Source organism: Macaca fascicularis, chromosome 9 (genome assembly GCF_037993035.2).
Source record: "Macaca fascicularis isolate 582-1 chromosome 9, T2T-MFA8v1.1".
Lineage (NCBI taxonomy): Eukaryota > Metazoa > Chordata > Mammalia > Primates > Cercopithecidae > Macaca > Macaca fascicularis.
Window position 1 is genome coordinate 19,195,223 of NC_088383.1, and position 18,280 is coordinate 19,213,502.

The 18,280-nt window shown below is 42.4% G+C and overlaps 1 protein-coding gene across 9 annotated transcripts in view; it reads left to right on the forward strand.

Annotated features, from left to right (window-relative positions):
- The window catches only part of CACNB2 (calcium voltage-gated channel auxiliary subunit beta 2), a 406,631-nt gene that overhangs the window by 151,052 nt on the left and 237,299 nt on the right, over positions 1 to 18,280 (forward strand). The gene's annotated exons all lie outside the window — the stretch shown is intronic.

The following is an 18,280-nucleotide window of genomic DNA, read 5'->3' on the forward strand; positions in this document are numbered from 1 at the left end:
ATCAAATTTGACTCCTTAATATTATTTCAAGGTGGCTGGGGGCAGTGGCTCATGCCTGTAATCCAAGTACTTTAGGAGGCCGAGGCAGGCAGATCACGAGGTCAGGAGTTCAAGACCAGCCTAGCCAATATGGTGAAACCCCGTCTCTACTAAAAATACAAGAAATAGCTGGGCCTGCCTGTAGTCCCAGCTACTCAGGAGACTGAGGCAGAAGAATCGCTTGAAACCAGGAGGTGGAGGTTGCAGTGAGCCGAGATCGGGCCACTGCACTCCAGCCTGGGAGACAGAATGAGACTCCATCTCAAAAAAAAATAAAAATAAAAAAATAAAAATAAAAAATTATATATATAGGTTCAAGGTAGTTTCCTACCAAAAACACAAAACATACCAGATTGAGCTCAGAATAACGAGAACAATCTGTAAACTCTTAAAAAACAAGGGCTTTAGTTTCCTGCTATCATGTTAAGTGAGCTTGATACATTAAAATTAATAGGCAAATGGATTCCTTTCTATTCTCTACTGAAAGTTGTGTGTCTAAACACCAAATTTTTGGCCATCAGCCCATGCAACCTCGACCATACTCATCATAGAATTTATTATTAGATTATGGTTATGGTTTTCTTACAATTATGTAGGAAAAATAAATAATTCCATCTTTTGGGTCAAGAAATAATTTTTACTACCTTAATTTGAAATTCACTAATTAGATTATTCTTACTTTATATGAAATAGCACAGTATTTGTCTAAAAAATGGTTATGATGGTTTTTTTCTGTTATAGGCAGTTATTGTTTAAGAGTACTTAATTAAAAGAGGTATATCTTAGTTTGAAACACAACTCTCAAATTTATTTCAGAAAAATTGACAAAATTTTTGAAGTTAATTCACTTTTAATAATGGATACTTTTTGTCTTGATATTATTGTTATTGTTGATTCTTTGCTTCCTCTTAGTAAAACCAAGACATAGGATTCAGGGACCTTTGGCCTAACTGGTGAGTTTCTTTCTCTCCCTATACGGATGGGTCCAAGGGCTAGTTCTGATGCCCAAATGAGAGTTTTCTACTTTCTGCCAGCACATAAACATTAAAGAAAGAGTCGTTTCAGAAGTACATCCCCTCCTTCATCTGATTAATCTTCCTAAAAGATTAATTCTCTCAAAGTAGTGCCTGCCTAATGGCATGTTTCTACCATGAAAGCAAAACTTGAAACGTTAAGCTCAGACTACCCTTGGGTTGGGTTTACTTCATACTCAATTATGCTAATACTTTTTGAAAAGTTCAAGTTGTTGGCTAAAAATTTAGGAGCACTTATTTCAAGAGAGTCAGCATAGTTTCATTTCCTCAGGTTAAAAATTCCCCGTGTGTCCCACGTTATTACAAAATGCCTCTGTACCAGGGTTTGTCCAAAGTTGAGTTATGAGTTTAATGACTGCCATATTACAGGGAATATGGTCATTTGGTTGGTGTGTGCTGATGATGCAGTGGTCCAATCATTCATGTTAATGACTATGATAAAATTCCTTAGTTTGACTTTAGGGCATGGAGAGAGACTTTGAAATGTTGATCATTGCTTCGATTTTCACCAGTCGTGGTTGTTTTAGGTATTGAATGACGTTTCTCTGCATTTTTTGGCTATGTGAAGTGAAATGTATCCAGACTTCCTGCTTTTGCCATTGGCCGGTTTCCATTTGGACATTTACTTAGACTTGAGTTCAGGAGGAGAATAAAATGATTCCTCTTGTTTCTTTAAGCACATAGTACACTTCCCAGTGGTGGAAGAAGGTCATGTAACTCTTCCTCCCTGGCCCCTCGGGCACGTTTCCGAGACCTGCTTCACTCCATATGATAAACGTGAACACATCTAACGGAACACCACAAGCCCCAGAGTAGACCATCACCTTCTTTCTCCTGTTCATGCCTGGTCAGCATGGTATCTAGGCAACTGGTTAAACTGCGCTTGACAGCGTCACTGTCTGTGCAATGGAAAAGATGATAGCAACCACCATTTTCTCTGAGATGTGCTGAGGGTTATCAGATCATCCTGGTACAAGGGTTTGACAGTCATTCAACAAATGTTCACAGAGTGCCTCTTCTATGATCCTCTAGGTACCAAGGACACAGCAGTGAAAAAGATCCTTGAGAATCTCTAACATCATGGAGCTTACGTTCTAGGGAAGGGAGAAAGACAAAAAGCAAATACATAAGTAGTACGAAAGATGGTGAATGAAATAGAACAGGGAAGGGGTTAGGAAGTGCCAGGAATTGAGAGGCAGTGTTGCCAATTGATTTGTTAAACCTATTTGAGCAGAGACTTGAAGAAAGTAACAGAGTCAGCCATGGGAAAATGTGGGACTCAAGCATTCTCTGCCAAGGAAAAATGCTCAGATGCAAAGGCAGGAGCCTGCCTGGAATGTGAGGAATGGCCGGAAGGCTAATACGGCTGAACCGTAGTGGTATTCTTTCAGTTTCCTATGTCTCTCGTATGTATTTGCATATCTTTAGTAGCTTTTCATGGGGGATTCCAAGACTGGCCTCAATTCCTCTGTTCAAATCCCCAGAGAATTGTGACATGTAGGAACTTCCTAAGAAAGTGCACACCAGCGCCTGCCAATGAAGGTTATAGGTGACAGGAGGGAGGAGGCAGAGCACAGCGGGTGCCCATCTCATCACCCTGACACAGTCAAACTTCATAACCAGCCCTGAAGAGTTAAGAATTTTGTTATTTTTATTTTTTTACAGATATCGAGGCAGTTTTACAAATAAGCATTATGGTGTTTTTATAATAGAAGTTAGGAGAAATTTTAAGTTAATATTAAAGAGAGTATTAAAAAGGGGAATTTAAGGATACAGATTAATGGGACACAGCGCTTCCAATAACAGTGCATACTTTTTGTCAGAAAATGGTACACAATTCCAAACTTTATTGTAGAATCTCCATATATTCTTTGACTATAAAAATCCATCTTGAAGTTTGTTTTTTGAGACATGATCCTGCTGCCACTTGTTCTTGACAACTGCATAGACCCCTAAGGGCTGTAGACCTGACTTTATACCACACTAACCGACTTTGCTGAAAAGTCACTTTGCCTTAGCAATACAAAAATAATGGACTCCACTTAGGATTCTGACGCTGGGCAAACTCCCTTGCTGTTCTTTTAATTCTCAGGAGCTGAAGTCAGTCACACTGAACCTCCCTGTATTCCAAATCTATGGTCCTACATATATCAATGATTACTTGTATATGGTACATTTCATTGGTTGTTCTTAAATTTTTTTTTAATTATGTGCCATAAGACATTAATACCACTTATTTAAGAAAATGAAAGGAAGCTGTAAAGAACATAAATGAGTGACTTAGGTTCACATAACAAAGAATGCTAGAGATTAAATAAGAACTCAGAATGTTGGGGTTTGCTTTCTGTTTCTTGATTGAGATACTCCTAGCAAATACATTAAGTATGTACATGTTATTATAAAATTAGATGTTACTAGAAATTGGCTAAAAGACTAACATGACAATTAAACATAATGCATAGATGATGAGACATTGACTCATTTTTGAAGTGGAAAAGGAAAGGGTTCTTCCAGGGACAGGAGTCCATCACCTTTCCTTGGTCATTGAACATTATTTCCATGTAGATGTCTCTCTCAAGTTGTCAAAAGTAACTATTCTTTTTGCGTGTTTTTTTCCCCCCTCCATGATCACTGTATCTGTCTTGATGAATTTTTTTCAAACTGAATGGCTTTACGTTATTGAGAGGTGACAAGGGGCTGGCAGCCCTCGCTCACTCTCAGCGCCTCCTCGGCCTTGGTGCCCACTCTGGCCCTGCTTGAGGAGCCCTTCAGCCCGCGCTGCACTGTGGGAGCCCCTCTCTGGGCTGGCCAAGGCTGGAGCCGGCTCCCTTTACTTGCTAGGAGGTGTGGAGGGCGAGGTGCAGGAAGGAACCAGGGCTGCATGTGGCACTTGTGGGCCTGCGCGGGTTGCGGGTGGGCATGGGCTCCGCGGGCCCTGCACTCGGAGGGGCTGACCGGTGCGCCACTGGCCCTCGGGCTGTGAAGGGCTTAGCACCAGCAGCTGCGGAGGGGGCGCGGAGTCCCCCAGCACTGCCGCCAGGCCACGCAGCACTCCAATTTTCGCCGGGCCTCAGCTGCCTCCCCACGGGGCAGGGCTCAGGACCTGCAGCCCGCCATGCCCAAGCCCCCCCCAGCGGTGGGCTCCCCTTAGGCCCGAGCCTCCGTGGCGCCCGGTCCCATTGACCACCCAAAGGCTGAGGAGTGCGGGTGTGCGGAGCGGGACTGACGGGCAGCTCTGCCTGCGGCCTTGGCGGGAGATCCACTAGGGGAAGCCAGCTGGGCTCCTGAGTCTGGTAGGGACTTGGAGAACTTTTATGTCTAGGTAGAGGATTGTAAATGCACCAATCAGCACTCTGTGTCTAGCTCAGGGTTTGTGGATGCACCAATCAGCACTCTGTACCTAGCTAATCTGGTAGGGACTTGGAGAACTCTTATGTCTAGCCAGAGGGTTGTAAATGCACCAATCAGCACTCTGTGTCTAGCTCAGGGATTGTAAACACACCAATCAGCACTCTGTAAAATGGGCCAATCAGCAGGATGTGGGTGGGGGCAGATAAGGGAAAAAAAGCAAGCTGCCCAAGCCAGCAGCAGCAAGCGGCTCAGGTCCCCTTCCCCGCTGTGGAAGCTTTGTTCTTTCACTCTTTACAGTAAGTCTTGCTGCTGTTTACTGTTTGGGTCCATGCCGCCTTCATGAACTGTAAGACTCACCCTGACAGTCCGCGGCTTCATTCTTGAAGTAAGTGAGACCAAGAACCCACCAATTCCAGACACATTATGACTTTGTCAGAGATCTGTCTCTTGTTGCTTTTGCCTCATTTGATATGCAAGTTTCACTGCAACATACAGATTACTGGTCTTTCCGACAATGACAGTTTCTAAAAATAACTGATTTTATATTTTTCTATTTTATTCTCTGAATGTTTGCCACTGTCATCAGAAATAGCCCCCCTGTTGTTACTCTCCTCTGTTCCCTTTCTGGGTTACATTAGAAGGTTTACTGAACTTTTTCAAACATCTCTGAAGAGTTTAATTTTTTCAACTTTACTCATGATAGGAAATCATAGTGTGTCTGGTGATACAGATATGTTATTTAGTTATGCTCATAGCTACGAAGGTTTTTCCAGACACTCATACATTCAGACAGTATTTTCTTCTCCAGTAAATGAGTGTGTATATATATATATATATATGTATTTTTAATAGATTAACTCTATGTGTAGGTAAACCTGAAAGATCACACCAGGAGGCTTCAGTGAATATGAATATTCACTAGCAAGCCATAAAGCATTAAGAAGTATGTGCTTGTATACAGCCTGTTAGTACTGATTATGTTTAATATTCAAATGTGTACCTTTAAAAAATCAAAGTTGAAACTTACAGGGTACTTAGAAATTTAAAAGGGAACAAGTCATCATTTCCTATATCAAAATTGGACCATTTCCCCTTCTTTCCCTTTTCTCATTTCTGATCCTGGAAACAAAATTATTTTCTCATACTCCAACATTGACAGCATTGCAGACAATGTACTATAGTGAGAAAGTATATGCGGTGGAGGCAGATTCTGAGTTTAAATCCTGATTCTGCCAGTAGTGGTTGACTTTGGACAAATTATTAACCACTAAGGTTTACGTCATTCATCTGTAAAATGAAGATAATACAACTTCTCCTGTAGGAGTATTTTTAAAGACAATGTGTAGAAAGTACATATTGTAGTGCCAGCAGATACAAGTAATTTGTTAAAATCGTTTGCTCCTTTTGTCTGCCCTTTCTTTTCCAATCCTACAGCTGTAACAGTAATTCAGGGATTTATTGTCTTGTATCTACTAGACACTATGGCAGCCTCCATACCAATCACTAACTTCCCTTCTCCATTCCATTCCAAGCACTTCTAGTATTCAATATGTTTCCTTTAACCCAGATTTTCATCAATTTCCAAGCACATCAAAATCCTTTAAAAATTCCTCAGGTCAGGCACAATGGCTCGTTTCTATAATCCCAACACTTTGGGAGACCACAGTAGGGGGATCACTTGAGCCCAGGAGTTTAAGACCAGCCTGGGCAACATAGCAAGACCCTGCCTCTGCAAAAACATTTAAAATAATTTTTTTAAAATAGCCAGGTGTGGTGGCTGCATGCCTGTAGTTCCAGCTACTTAGGAGGCTGAGGAAGAAGGATCGCTTGAGCCCAGAAGTTGGAGGCTGTAGTGAGCTATGATCATGATACTGCATTCTGGCCTGGATGACAGAGCGAGACTGTGTCTTTAAAAAAAGAAAAGTTTCTCACCATCCACAGATGATTAAACATTCCCAGGCTGACTGAATTCCTCCGTGGAGAAGACAGGAAAGGGATTCAGAACCAACCTGAGCCCAGGGCTGCTCCACTCCCTGCTCTCTACTTTCTTCCCCTTGGGTTTGAGCCCAGGTTTTAGGTGAAATGAGCTTTCAGCTGGTGGAATATCTCTCTTCCATTTTGTGTGATGACAACTCTAGTTCTTATGTTGAAGGAGAGATTAAAGTGCATTGGGGTGCACTATCCTTCCACAAAAGTGCTTCACCCTGCAGCGCAAACGTGCTTCCTCCCAGGACAGGCATCTAGCCCTGGTATTTCTGAGTATGAAGATCATGGAGTGAAGGCTGAAGAATGTGGATAAAGAAAGGGGAGGAGAATCAAATAATGCCCCCTAAGTCATTAAGTCTCTTGCTGAACTCTTGCTTTTTCTATTTGAGTGAAAGTAAAAAGAACTCGAGCCAGCGCAGGAAAAATGTCATTTAAAACCTAACCTTGAGGCTAGGCGTGGTGGCTTACACCTGTAACCCCAGCTACTTGGGAGGCTGAGGCAGGAGAATCACTTGAACCTGGTGGGGCGGAGGTTGCAGCGAGCTGAGATTACACCACTTCACTCCAGCCTGGGCGAAAGAGCGAAACTGTGTCTCAGAAAAAAACCTAACCTTGAGATCACTATATCCAGACTAAACAATAAGAGAATGTACAGTGTGACATTTCCAGGAGAAGATATTCATCTATGTCATAGATCATTTTAAATGCCACAGGTGAGGCCTTGAGGGCCCAGGAATGGGAGAACCAGTTGCGAATCTTTCCCTAAAATCAAGAAGTGATACAATGTGCAATGTGTTACCAACTCATAGCCAGTTCAAAGAGATCTGAGTCTATATCTAGTTTGGGGATTTTGTGTCCACTACTTCAGCCTTAGTGCAGGCTGGCTGTGAGTTGCAGCCCTGGTGGACATTAGATGTCTTGGCCAGCAGGTCACCGGACCTTTCAGAGAAAACATGCCACATTCTTGTAGTTCAACTGCATTGTGAGAGGGGCAGATAGGGAATCCTTCATTTAAAGGTAAAAGGTAAAGCAGAGGTAGTAAGAATGGAGGGTTTCTTCCACTCTGCAAAAACTGCTGTATGGGCTGTGTGGACACCCCTTTGAGGTCTTAGATGGAGACAAGCCCAGGGATGGTGCTTTTGGAGAAAAGGTTGGAGAGATTTGCACTGTGAGAGGCTTCAAATCAAGTTACCAACTCAATATTAACCCTTTTGCAAGAATTCATTAAAACTAGGAGGACCAGAAGTCACGTATAATGCCTATTGCCTACAGTTTTTAATAGTTCCCTTTCTTTCTCAGAAGGATTGGACAATACATGTCATGCTCACCCTGTCATAACAGAGTATGGGTGGATGATCATGGTGGGAAGGAGTAGGGAGAAGTAGGGCTTGAGAAGGTGTGAGCTTTCCCAAGGAAAAGCTCCACTGCGGTTACTCGGAAATTCAGTGGAGCAGGGCAGCAGGAGCGTGGCTGCACCTCTGGCCTGTTCTGGCTTTAGACATCAGTTTTGTGACTTTGGACAAAGTCTCTCTAAGGGTCACTTTCCCAGCCTGGGCAACATGGTGAAACCCCATCTCCACAAAAAATACAAAAATTAGCCAGGCGTGGTGGCATATACCTTTATTCCCAGCTTCTCAGGAGGCTGAGATGGGAGGATCAATTGAGCCCAGGAGGTTGAGGCTGCAGTGAGCAGTGACTGCACCACTGCACTCCAGACTGAGTGACAGAGTGAGACCCTGTCTCCAAAAAAAAAATCACTTTCTTCATCTGCAAAATGGAGATCATTATAACTCACGTTGCTGATGTTTGTGAGAATGAATCATAAGAACGCAAATAATATGTATATTGATGATAAGAGATGTCATGAGAAAGAATAGTTGGGATTATGCCTGACCATGCTACTTAAACTCACCTCTGATGCCAATCTAGATTTCTTAGTCTGGACTTCAAGAGCATGTATACTCGGTCTCAATCTACATTTCCAACCCTGTTCTCCACCACTTCCATAAGTAGAGCCTCTACCCAGTGAATGCATGTTGCCTTTTTTTTTTTTTTTTTTTTTTTTTTTTTTTTTTTGAGATAGAGTTTTGCTCTTCTTGCCCAGGCTGGATTGCAGTGGCGCTATCTCAGCTCACTGAAACCTCCACCTCCCGGGTTCAAGCGATTCTCCTGTCTCAGGCTCCCCAGTAGCTGGGATTATAGGTGTGCATCACCATGCCTGGCTAATTTTTGTATTTTTAGTAGAGATGGGGTTTCACTATATTGGTCAGACTGGTCTCAAACTCCTAACCTTAGGTGACCTGCCCACCTTGGACTCCCAAACTGCTGGGATTACAGGCGTGGGCCACCACGCCTGGCCATGTTGTGCATTCTTACCTCTGTACGTCTGTTGCCGTGCTTGGGTAACAAGTTGACTCCTACACTCCTGAAATTTCATTGCTGCTACTTCGTCTAAGCCAAGATCAAAAGTAAGTCTTATCAGCAAAAGTGATATGAAATAAAAGAGATCATTGGAAATACTCTCACCGTGGATATAGATGTGTAGCCCTTGTCTAAAATACATTTGTGTTTATGTAACTAAACCTAACAGAACATATTACAGCAATGACAACGTATTTCAAAACTCCAGTTGTTTATTATGCCTTTTGGCAATTAACACCTTTAAAAAATGCAACCTGACGGGTGTATCATGAGTTCAAGAATTCAAGACCAGCCTGGCCAAGATAGTAAAATCCCATCTCTACTAAAGATACAAAAATTAGCCATGCATGGTGGTGGGCACCTGTAATCCCAGCTACTCGGGAGGCTGAGGTATGAGAATCACTTGAACCCAGGAGGCAGAGGTTGCAGTGAGCCGAGATCGAGCCACTGCACTCCCATCTGGGTGACAGAGCGAGACTCCATCTCAAAAAAAATAAAAATAAAAAATAAAAAACGCAATCCAAATCAACAATGATGCAATGACTTCTGGGGAAAAAAGTAACAGAATATTCAGAGTACTCTGGGGGAAAAAAAATAGGATTTCATAAGGACTAGTGTCAGTCCTCAAGAAAATGAGTAAGGAAAGAACACTATTTTAACTTGCACGTTACCCAAAAGTGAAAGTGACATGAAAACTCTCAAGGTAGAGAGTAAACCCCCACTCCTTTCCAAAAAGGGGGCTCGTGATCAGAAGGAAGTGCAAACATAGCAGTGTTCCTGGGACCACAGAGGTTTGGTGTTTTAGTTCAGACCATTTGCTGGTTCTGAACTCTTATATCTATCGTTATTAACTTCCCAAGTCAAACCAGGGGAGTGACGTCAGCTGACTTTGCGCTCTCTGATAGCATGAAGGAAAGCCCCACCAGGTGAATGACATGGTTCTGGCATCTTTTCTGCCTGGATAAACAAGCTCCACGGTGATGCCAGCACTTTGGGAGGCTGAGGTGGGAAGATTGCTTGAGGCCAGGAGTTTGAAACCAACCTGGGCCACATAGCAAGACCCTGCTCTACAAAAAAAGTACAAAAATTAGTGGGACATGGTGGTGCATGCCTGTAGTCCCAGCTGCTCAGGAGGCTGAGGTGGGAGGATCATTTGAGCCCAGGGGCTTGAGGCTGTAGTGAGGTATGATTATGACACTGCATTCCAGCCTGAGTGACAGAGCGAGATCCTGTCACAAAAACAAACAAAACAAGCTGTTCAGGTAAATCCACTAAGCCTCTTTCTCTTTTTTTTTTTTTTTTTTCTTTTTTGAGATGGAGTCTTGCTCTGTCACCCAGGCTGGATTGCAGTGGCACAATCTCAGCTCACTGCAACCTCCGCCTCCTGGGTTCCTATGATTCTCCTACCTCAGCCTCCCGAGTAGCTGGGATTACAGGCGTGTGCCACCATGCCCAGCTAATTTTTGTATTTTTAGTAGAGATGGGGTTTTACCATGTTGGCCAGGCTGGTCTTGAACTCCTGACCTCGTGATCCTCCCACCTTGGCTCCCCAAGGTGCTGGGATTAAAGGCATGAGCCACTGCGCCCAGCCACCTCTTTCTAATACATAGGAAGGAGATGAATATGTCACACTTCCTGGAACCCTAGAAAATAACCCAAGTTTTGCATTCTATAAAAGTAAACATAGCCTTAAGAAAGGCTAGGAGGAAAAATCTTACCAAGCAGAATGAAGAAATAGCATAGTAATTGATTTCTCAAAATTGCCCACATCAGGCCTCCCAACTTGACGCGAAGAAATCAGAATGCAGTCACTCACTGAGCAATCAAAGTTGTAGAACAGACTTTGAGATACTGTCCCAGTGATGCCCAGATCCTGAATGGCAGCAGTTGGGGGAGTTTGGTGGGGCGGGGCGGGGGGTGGTTTGTTGCTGTAGCAGTCTTCTAAGCCACTTACAGTTCTGCAGCATAGCAGCGGCAGAGGCAATAGCACCTGTATTTAAATGTGAACGACATTATACGAAAAAGATACTTGCACACACATTTATAGCAGCATAATTCGCAATTGCAAAAATGTGGAATCAACCCAAATGCCCATCAATAAACGAGTGGATGGAGAAACTGTGGTATATGTATACAATGGAATACTACTCAGACATAAAAAGGAATGAATTAATGGCATTTGCAGCAACCTTGATGGGATTGGATACTATTATCCTAAGGGAAGTAACTCAGGGATGGGAAACCAAACATCGTATGTTCTCACTCCCAAGTGGGAGCTAAGCTATGAGGATGCAAAGGCCTAAGAATGACATAATGGACTTTGGAGACTCAGGGAGAAAGGGTGGGAAGGGGGTGAGGGAGAAAAGACTACAAGTTGGGTTCAGTGCATACTGCTTAGGTGATGAGTGCACCAAAATCTCACACATCACCACTAAAGAAACTTACTCGTGTAACCAAACACCACCTGTTCTCTAAAACCTATGGAAATGAAAAATAAAAATGTGAATGACAGGTGTACGGTAGACTTTTCTAGACTTGCAGGCATATTGCAGCTTCGTATAATCCGTGCGGAACAGAGATTGCTTCTGTCTTCATAAAGCTCTTTTATAGTTTCACACCTGTAAGCAGGTGTCCTTTAAACTCTGAAGCTTCACGGGGATCTCCTTAGACTCGTTAGTCTCATGGTGGCACTCACAGTGGAGGATGTCCTTGTTGGCTACTGGTGTCACCTTTGGAGATGAAGGAATCGAGAGTTTATTCTTGTTTTTGCTTTTCTCTCATGGCTGTACGGGAGTGCTGGCAAAAAGATTAGGATGTGAGAAAGGTTTAAGAAAAAGGGAGAAGGCCAGGCATAGTGACTCATCTCTGTAATCCCAGCACTTTGGAAGGCCAAGGTGCGAGGATCACTCGAGTTCAGGAGTTCATGACCAGCCTGGCCAATATAATAAGACCTCATCTCTGCAAATAATAATAATAATAAATTAGCCAGGTATAGTGGCGCACACATTTGTTCCCAGCTGCTCAGGAGGCTGAGGTAAAAGGATTGCTTGAGCCCAGGTGGTGAAGGCTGCAGTGGGCCATGATCATGCCACTGCAGTCCAGCCTGCATGACAGAGCAAGACCCCATCTCAAACCAAAATAAAAAAAGGGAGAAAAAAAGAGACACAGCCCAAGGCCACGTGTCTCAGATGTCACTATTATTTCTCTTCATAAGAGCCGGTACTGAATTCTTAGAAGCTGTGCAACCTATACGAAGGCAACCCATGTGAGGATTTTCATTTTCTGCTACTTTTTCAGTAATCCTGGAAAAAATACTGAGAGGCAACACCTGGTGAGGCAGGCTGTCCTTGGGGGTGCACGTCCAGCGCTGCCCTTGGCTAGTTGTGGCACTAGTTACTTACCTTCATGAAGTGTGTTTTCCAGTCTGTTCAACGGGGGGCCGTCAAACCTGTCCTACCCACCTCAGACAATGAATTGCAAGTAAAATGATGTCTGTGTAAGAGTTTTGACATTATGCAACATTATTACAGTGTTCTTGTTTTATTAAAATGAGATTAAAATTCATTCAAGTTCTAGAAAAACCACCAGTGTTTTTATTTTTTATTATTGTTATTTGTTGAGACAGGGTCTTGCTCTGTCATCCAGGCTGGAGTGCAGTAGCACAATCACAGCTCACTGTAGCCTCAAACTCCCAGGCTCAGTCGGTCCTCCTACCTCACCCTCCTGAGTAGCTAGAACTACAGGCTTGTGACACCACACCTTTGTAATGTTTTAATCTTTTGTAGAGACAGAGTTGCGTTATGTTGCCCAGGCTGATCTCAAACTCTAGGGTTCAAGCGATCCTCCTGACTCAGCCTCCCAAAGTGCTGGGATTATAGGCGTGAGCCACTGCACCCGGTCTAATCAGTGTTTTCATATGGAGAATTGCAAGTCATGGTGGCAATGGACAAGTTTATTTCTCAGTACACAATGGGCAAGTATATTATCTCAAACGAGGAAGTGTACTATGCTTATACCACCTAAGAGTTGTGGAGCTTAAAAAAGGTATTCAATTTAATAAAGGTATTAAATGCATTTTGTTTCAAATATTGCATTGAAAACATTGCTTGTTTCCCCAAATTTCTGGGTGAAGGATAAGCCGGTGCTCATTTTCACTCCATTTTTTTTTTCCCGATGTAACCTAAACCCGTTAATATCTATATTCAGCAAAGCTGTCCTGGTTGCCTGGCAACCAGGCTTCGTGGGCTAGGGAAACACCAAGGCAAGGAACCACAGGCAGTGAACACAACCTTGACTTTGCCTGCCGCTGCTCAGACGATCATCCTCCCTGTATTCTGTATAAAGCTCTATTTCCAAAACATAAGTAAATCTTGCAAGAATGTTAGCTCAATGCTATTAGGAGTTTAAAACTTACGGTTTGTGGGATAACATTTCAACATAATTAAATAAGCAGGAAGAAATCTCTCTCTCTCTGCTCTTCCTTAATTAAAACCGGGGTGGTCATTTTCCTTGCAGGTCATGCTGTACGTTTCAATCCCACTTTTTATTTCCTCTGCAGAAAGATGTGTGCATTATTCTTGGAATAAGATGTAATGGAAATTGAAATGTCAACTTTGAGAAATAGAAGTTTAGGACTCATTACTGCCAAACATGTATTTTTGTATCTTATACAAGGAAGTAAAAGGAGGAATGAATGAAAATGACTTTTCTTATTCATATTCTTCCATGTTTCCACCTTTATCTCACTCCCTTTCTTATATTCTCCCCCGCGGGAACTTCATCACTTTAAAAATTAAGAACAAGGAAAGCCTTTGGGTTACAGGAAATAAATGTCATCTACCTCATGGAGAGTAAATGTTATGAGACTGAGACAGAATTTGAAATTTAAAGCTTACATTATCTATTGTTTTATTATGCCACTTGTTTCAGAAGGCAGCTTTTATTGGCTAAGTTCAATATTTAGAGGAAAAGTGAACTGAAGGACTCTGAAGCAGATCCTTTTTGAAATAAGATTGGAGAATAAGATAAGATAAAGATAAGATAAGATAAAGCATGTAACTGGGGCTGTTGAAGTGGAGATTTGGCTAAGTATGACAAAAATGAGAACAGAATACAGAGAAAATTAACTCAGTAATATCTCAGCACAAATCCTCAAAATCTGCAATGAATGTGTCTTTTGATTCCTAAGTCATGAAAGAAGGCATCTTTCATTATTACTTTGCCATCTAATAGCCATTTATATCTATTTCACATTCTACTTTCTTCTATCCTTATTCCATAGCTGGTGTGAGTTAGAGTTTTCAAGACAACCTGGAAGTCCAAATTTTAAGTAACATTTCCTAATTCGTAAGTGTTGCCTTCAGTACAAATTAACAGCCTCACTCTGTAGGTCAAACAGAACCCATCTGGAAGCCACGTTATGCTCATGATTGACATTTGCGACCCCAGGTACAGGGGGAGAAGAAGGGGAACTGAGGAATTCTAAGGAATTCTCACATGTTAAGAGGCTGCATATAAAAATGATAAGCATTGGGAGGCCAAGGTGGGAGGATCGCTTGAACCCAGGAACTGGAGGCTGTAGTGAGCTATGGTTGTGCCACTGTACTCCAGCCTGTACAGCAGACTGAGACCCTGTCTCTAAAAAAAGGAAAAGTAAAGTGATGAGTTGTCAGGGAGGTCAGACAAGAAACAGGGTCCTGCTTCACACTTTGATAAGTAAGGGTGGAGAACATTTCAGGAGGAAGAGAAGAGACAGCCAGGGGACCAAAACAGAATTCAGTTAAACAGGCATTTAATTGCGATCTTGGGAGAGGAATTTCAAGAGGATGGTGGAAGTCAGGCACAGATGCAGTGAGTTATAAGGAGCGTGTGGGTGATGAAAGTAGAAACAAGCAAATATAGCCTACTTCTAGAAGGAGGAAGTATGGCCACAATCACTTGAGGAGAAGTGAGTTGAGGGAAGATGTAGGTATATTTGTAGACACAGAACAAATTTCTGGAGAAAGTAGAAGATAGGACAAATACAGAAGTCTAGGCTTTGAAAGAATTAAGAATTAAAGGGTAGCGGAACACGTAGATAAATATGAAAAGGGTTTCCTGTGGTTAATGACAAAGATTTTGAGTAGATTCCATGTTGGTTCCCATCAGTCTTGTTGGAGTAGAAATGAGGTCCTTGGAAAATGAAGAAGGCAACGTGAGAGAGGCAGAAGAAGGAAAAAGAGTCTATTGTAAAATAATCATCAGCATTACGGTGGGGTCAGGGTGAAACTGGATAAAGTGTTATGTATGGACATTCTCCAGTAATTTGCAATAACCCCAGAGAAAATGTCTGACATGCTTTTCAGGGTTAGTAGCTAGGAGCCAAAGAGAGTTAAGGAGTGAGGGCTTCTGGGTTGCCAAAGAGGGAGCTGTTGAAGTTCTAGACCTTAGGAAGTCGGCCAGGGAGAAAAGCAGGTGATTCCAGTAGGTTAATGGACTGAAGATACTGCAGAGGGTTAGAGATCATGAGAAAAGCTAAGTGTAGGTTTATTTTAAAAGAAGTAGCAGATAGGGTGAAAATATAAAAGGTTGTGATCTGAGAAAAGTGTCTACATTTGAGGTCCTTGGGTTAAAAGAATATTCGGTAAAGGCAAGAGGAGGTAAGGATGATGCCTGTCAGTTCCCGGTTAGGAAGTGAAAGTTCCTCTAGAAGAGGAAAGCCAAGGTTCAAGGGTAAAGACAGGATTTTGTATTTCACATCCTAATGATGGCAGAGAAAATGGTAGAGGAAAAAAAAAAATGAGCCAGGTGAAATCGTGTTTGAAAAACCGGGCGAATACCTCAAAGGTTGGTAAATAAATGCTATACTTTTAGGGCCAGTTGCAGTGGCTTCTGCTTGTAATCCCAGCACTTTGGGAGGCCGAGGCAGGTGGATCATGAGGTCAGAAGTTCGAGACCAGCCTAGTCAACATGGTGAAACCCCGTCTCTACTGAAAATACAAACATTAGCTGGGCTTGGTGGCACACACCTGTAGTCCCAGCTACTAGGGAGGCTGCAGCAGGAGAATCGCTTGAACCTGGAAGGCGGAGGTTGTAGTGAGCTGAGATTGTGCCACTGCACTCCAGGCTGGGCAACAGAGCAAGACTCTGTCTCAAATAAATAAATAAATAAATAAATAAATAAATAAATAAATGTGATACTTTTTCCTTCATGGCAGTTATTATATGTAACAATTGTTTGTTTTTTAATCCCCACTTCCCTACTAAATTGAAGGCAGACTATATTTCATCTATTTTGTTCATACCAAGTTCCCAGCACAGTGATGGCTTATATAGTAGACATGTCCAATAAATATTTGTTGCATGAATTAAAAGACAGAACCAAGGATGGGAAAGTGAACATATCATTTGATGTCACAGACTTAAAAAAATGTGAGGTCACTGAATAAAATAAATGGGAAATGTTCTGGCAATGGAACAAAGGAGCTTATCTCTTGATAAAAATAGAAAAACATAAAAATGTTCAAATCAATGATAATGAAATAAATATAATTAATTCAAACATTTGCTTACCCTGCAGAAGGCAAGAAAGAAGAAGGTGCTTTGATTTTTCTGCCAGTAGCATGTGTGTATTACACTGCTTCAGTCAGAGAAAATAAAAAGTAGGATTAACTTAAGTCTAAAATAATATACACCAACTTTTTTATTTTTTTTGAGACAGAGTCTTGCTCTGTCGCTTCAGACTGGAGTGCAGTGATGCGATCTTGGCTCACTGCAACCTCCACCAATCAAGTTCACGCGATTCTCCTGTCTCAGCCTCCTGAGCAGCTGCAATTACAGGCACCAGCCACCATGCCAGGCTAATTTTCGTATTTTTGGTAGGGACCAGGTTTCACCATGTTGGCCAGGCGGGTCTTGAACTCTTGGGATTACAGGCGTAAGCCACCACGCCCAGCCTACATCAACATTTTCTTTTTAAAAACGTTCATGTTCAGGGGTACATGTGCAGGTTTGCTGTATAGGGAAGGATTGCTACCACAGGGATTAGATATACAGATTATTTCATTACCCAGGTAATAAGCATAGCATCCTATAGGCGATTTTTCCATTTTCGCTCTCCTCCCGCCCTCCACTCTCCGGTGGGCCCTGGTGTCTGTGTTCCCATCTTAGTGTCCTACACCAAAATTTTCTATTCCTCACATTTCTTGAAAGATCATTATAAAGTGGCAAGTATGTTTTAAAGTTGTAATGCTGTAAAAGCACTCACAGTGATTTCTTGGGTTACCACTCAGCTTCCCCACAAGGTCACTTTCATGAGAGCTGGCTTTTGGGGTCAGAATGAATTGTACGTTGGATACGCATCAGCCTGCCAAAAACAACCCCAAGTGTGCCAAGTATGTGAGCCAGCAACGTTACGGAAGGCATACGGTATGCCTGACACCTTTGGCTCTTGGCAAAATGAGCCAAGGGGATGACTTGACAACTTTTTTGGGTGAACAAGTTGTCCCTTTTGTATCAAATGTCATCAGCTCACTAATGTGTATTTGCTGATGTCAGCCAGAAAACGAAGCAATTGCAAAAAATGCAATTTTAAAGCAGTCACATTTGAATATTAACTTCCACGGATTCTCATTTGGGTTTGGAAGCATTGCACAATTGCCCTTAAAAGAGAAAAAAAAGCTTATTCCTCGGAAGTGATGCTGTCCTTCTCCCCTCATCATTACCACTTTTTTCAGTAAAATGAATATTGTCAACAGTGAAGTAAAAGTGAAGCTGTCATTTGATATGTGTCTGAAATTTTAAAATATTGAATGGTTACTTTCAAACTAAATATGTTATCTTATTTTTGATATGTTTAAAGGTAGCAGAAAAAATGACTCTTGTATTTGTGACGTGGAGAAAAAGAGGGGACGATTCAGAAACAGAGAGGGAGACCAATAGAGTCAACACGTCTTCACCAGTTACCTAACCACCAGACTGCCAAAAATTTTTACACTGAAGCCATAGCTTGACTGGGAAGTAGATGTACACATCGCATGAGAACACAGGTGGTTGGGTCGGGGCCGCCTGGTGCAGTTCAGGTCTTCGACAGGGTAGACTCTTCAGAAAATGTGAACTTTTTTTTTTTTTTTTTAATGGAGTATCGCTCTGTCACCAGGCTAGAGTGCAATGGTGTGATCTCAGCTCACTGCAACCTCTGCCTCCCAGGTTCAAGCTATTCTCCTGCCTCAGCCTCCTAAGTAGCTGGGACTACAGGCCCGCGCCACCACGCCCGGCTAATTTTTGTATTTTTAGTAGAGACGGGGTTTCATCATGTTGGCCAGGCTGGTCTCAATCTCCTGACCTCATGATCCACCCGCCTTGGCCTCCCAAAGTGCTGGGATTACAGGTGTGAGCCACCGCGCCCAGCCCAGAAAACGTGGGTTTTATTTGATCCGGTGTATTTCTGTTTGTTTCAGAATAGATGTCCC